This window comes from Mercurialis annua, linkage group LG1-X, assembly GCF_937616625.2.
Source record: "Mercurialis annua linkage group LG1-X, ddMerAnnu1.2, whole genome shotgun sequence".
NCBI classification, from domain to species: domain Eukaryota; kingdom Viridiplantae; phylum Streptophyta; class Magnoliopsida; order Malpighiales; family Euphorbiaceae; genus Mercurialis; species Mercurialis annua.
This window is the reverse complement of record NC_065570.1, coordinates 42,873,445-42,877,484: the sequence shown is the minus strand read 5'-3', so window position 1 is coordinate 42,877,484 and position 4,040 is coordinate 42,873,445. Positions and strand designations below refer to the sequence as shown.

Sequence of the window (4,040 nt, the reverse complement as noted above, 5' to 3'; positions counted from 1 at the left end):
TGTACAACATCCCGAGTGTATGAATGGAGAAGAGATAAAATGCCCCTGTTCTAGGACAAAATGTAGAAATACGAATTTTCGAGATGTCGAAGTTGTGAAACTACATGTCTTGCAGTCTGGGTTTGTTCCAGATTACTATGTCTGGATTCACCATGGTGAGGTGAATATCCCTCATGTTGTTCAGCAGCCGGTTAATGAATACGATTACTATAATGAGGGAGGGGGAGATTTAAACTCCGGTCAGAGAATGGTTATTGATGCTGCTGGTCCTGAAGTTTTTGAGGAAGAGACCCCAAATGAAGAAGCTCAGAAGTTTTTTGATATGATGAGTGCGGCAGAAGAAGAAATATGGCCTGGAAATAGCAGACACTCACCCCTGTCCGCATCTGTTGAAATTTTGGATATTAAGTGTCGACATCAGGGGTCGATATCTTTAATTGACGACACCTGCCGTTTATTACAAGAACTGCTTCCAGAGAACAACAAAATGCCGAAATTTTTTGCTAATATCAAGAAGCTGGTGAAAGGTCTCGGGTTGCCGGTTGAGGTTATTGAGTGCTGTTTCCACAACTGTATGATTTACTGGGGGGCGGACGAGGATTTAACCCACTGCAAAGTTTGCACATTTCCTCGGTGGAAACCTGTTACGAAAAGCAATTCGGCCAAAAGAAGGGCTAACGTTCCTTATAAAAAAATGTTTTATTTCCCTTTAACTCCGAGGCTGCAAAGGTTGTACGCTTCCAAAGCCACGGCTAAACATATGACATAACACGCTGAACATGAAATGGAAGACGAGAAGATGTGTCATCCTTCTGACTCTCCGGCGTGGAAACGGTTCAGTGAGTTGCATACAGATTTTGCCGATGAAACAAGAAATATCAGACTAGGCTTATGTACTGACGGGTTTCAACCATTTGGTAGTTTTGGAACACAATATTCTTCCTGGCCAGTCATTGTGACGCCGTATAATATGCCTCCAGGCATGTGCATGAAGGATGAGTTTATGTTTTTGACAATACTTGTCCCGGGACCTGGAAATCCAAAAGACCAGATGGATATATTCCTGCAGCCGTTAATAGCGGAGTTGAATCAATTGTGGGAATCTGGAATTCGGACGTATGACGTTCAAAAGAGGCAGAATTTTCAAATGAGGGCGGCGCTTATGTGAACAATTAATGACTTTCCCGCTTATTCAATGTTGTCTGGGTGGAGCACATCAGGAAGACTGGCATGTCCGCATTGTATGGAAAATACCGAGGCATTCACGTTGCCCGATAGTGGTAAACAGTCCTGGTTTGATTGCCACAGAAAATTTTTACCTACGGGCCATCATTTCCGTCGGAATGTTACTGAATTTCGAAAAGGCAAACAAGTAAAGCACAAATTTGGAGGTGTGAGGACTGGAGATGAAGTATTAGCAGAGGTGGACGGTCTGGGGTTTAAGAGGGCTTATGAGACAGATGCTAAGGCTACGAATGCTGATCTATCTAAAGGCCGTGGTTGGAATCGAAAGAGTATCTTTTGGGATTTACCGTATTGGAAGACAAATGTAATCCGGCATAATCTCGATGTCATGCATATTGAGAAAAATGTATTTGACAACGTTTTTAATACCGTACTCAATGTACCTGGTAAGACGAAAGACACGGCAAAATCTAGGGCAGAGTTGAATAAGATTTGTGATCGTCCCGGCCTAGCACAAGATCAGGAAACCGGTAGATATCCAAAGGCTTTGTATGATTTGGACAGGGATTTAAAAAAGATTTTGCTCGAATGGATTCAAAAGTTAAAGTTTCCGGACGGTTACGTGTCCAACTTGTCAAGGTGTGTTGATTTAAACAGTTTGAAGATGATGGGCATGAAAAGTCATGATTGTCATGTCTTCATGCAACGACTTTTGCCAATTGCTCTTCGGGAGCTTCTTCCGCCCGAAGTGTGGGAGCCTTTAACAGAGCTAAGTATCTTCTTCAGAGAATTAACTGCCACATCGCTGAAAAAGGCAGATCTTGAGAGATTGGATCTTGATATCCCGAAGATACTGTGCAAGTTGGAACGTATTTTTCCACCGAGTTTTTTTAATTCGATGGAACATCTCTCCGTACACCTTCCATACGAAGCTATGATGGCAGGACCTGTTCAGTATCGTTGGATGTATCCGTTTGAAAGGTACTACATCTACAGTTCTATTTCATCGATCGAATGGTTGGTACATGCATGAACTAATTATTTGATTATGCAGATACCTGAGAAAACTCAAAAATAAGGTTTCGAATAAAGGCAAAGTGGAAGGAAGCATCAGCAGCATATATTTATTAGAGGAAACAGCGAAATTTGCATCTTTCTATTTCAAGGATGGTGATCCGATGCTACCATGTCGGATGCAAAGAAATGAAGTTTGCGAAATGGACGTTGATGATGATGTCGAAAGATTATCCATTTTCAAACCGAAAGGGCGACCTATAGGTGCTTCTCGGAACAGATATCTGGATGATGCTGAATATAATGCTGCCCGAAGCTATATCCTTCTGAATTGCACTGAAATCGAACCTTTCAGAGAGTATGTCTTCATATCCACATTTAAGTTCAATATTGAAGAATTTTATACAATTTGTCTTAATTCGCTCGTATTCTTGTAAATAGAGTTTTTGAAGGCGAGTTGTATGAAATCAACCCCGAAATCACACAGACCGAAGTTGTAGTCAAGTTGGAGAGTGAATTCGCCTTTTGGTTCGAGCAATATGTAAGTATTTATGTTGTTTTATCGTCGTAGTTGTATATATTATCGTGTTGATCCGTATAAATAATTGTGCTACAGGTGAAAGACCAAACTGTCTGTACCATCCCTATATTCTAAGTCTTGCAGAAGGACCGCTTAGATCGGTCAAAACATTCAAGGGTGTCACGACCCAAAACTGTTGAGCCGCAACCGGCGCTAGGGAACGGGAGTGGTAGCTCCGGAACCCGTAGCAAGCCTAAAATCACAATTAATTTTTCGCAAATATAATATAAAATAAACAATATCAAACAACGGAAGCAATTGTACATATATATAACATATAATCATACATTTACACTAACTGTTTCAAAACCTCGCGGGCTCTAGTTACCGTACCCTGTACAAACTGGCCTCGCGGTACTATATACATCAGTTAGTGTTTCAAAATATCACACCGGCATCTGGGGCCGTGGATTATATACAAAACACGTAGCCTATTAAAAAGCATATAAAACAATAACAGCAGTTAATATATACAATAAAAATAAACTGCTGTCTAGGCTACTGTTCTACTGACACAGGACTACTACTGCAGCATTCACAGAAGTCATAAACTAACATTTACAGATGACTTCTGCACTCCAAAATTAGCTTCTAGCTAGGTCCACAAACTAAGCACTTGTAAGACATCAAAGGTGAGGGGTCAGTATTTGGGAAAATACTGAGTGAGTTGTCATTTACTAACAGTATTAATATATAAAAACATAGCATCGCACTTCAAGGAAACAATAATATGAAACATATAAACACGTATTTGATCCGTACGAAACTAATATCCTAGCATGCGACACATTTCTCGAATAATCATTATCAATCAACCCAATCGTAAATATCATTTGCGAGTCCAACTCGCTGGTGGCCCAGCCACTGGATACGGGGACTCCAGACTACACCGTAGCCGAGTACTCACTCGTATCAAAACCCAATCGTAAATATCATATTCATCAACAGCTCCCAACTGTGTTAAGTCATTTCTCAAATGCAAACATACTAGACTGACTCGATACTGGTGATCACACAGCCTATTGACACCCAATAGATAGCTAGTTTCTTCGGATCGCATACTAGTTCTCATATATAGAATTTAAATAAACATATAACATTTCAGTCAACTATATATAATGCGATGCGTGAAAACAGTATATATATATATCAAATAGTTTTAATACATGAAAGTAAAAGCACAACTCACAGTGACCGCAATCCAAGAAATGATATGATCGATCTGATGGTATGCCCTCGCTAGTCCGCTTCTACTGACTCC

General features: G+C 40.4%; 1 long non-coding RNA gene across 1 annotated transcript; it reads left to right on the top strand.

Annotated features, from left to right (window-relative positions):
• Window positions 1–2,433: 2,433 nt before the first annotated feature.
• Window positions 2,434–2,839, top strand: LOC126665214 (uncharacterized). The gene is made up of 3 exons (XR_007637564.2): window positions 2,434–2,557; window positions 2,641–2,740; window positions 2,816–2,839. It is a non-coding gene; the product is annotated as an uncharacterized LOC126665214 (long non-coding RNA).
• Window positions 2,840–4,040: the final 1,201 nt, after the last annotated feature.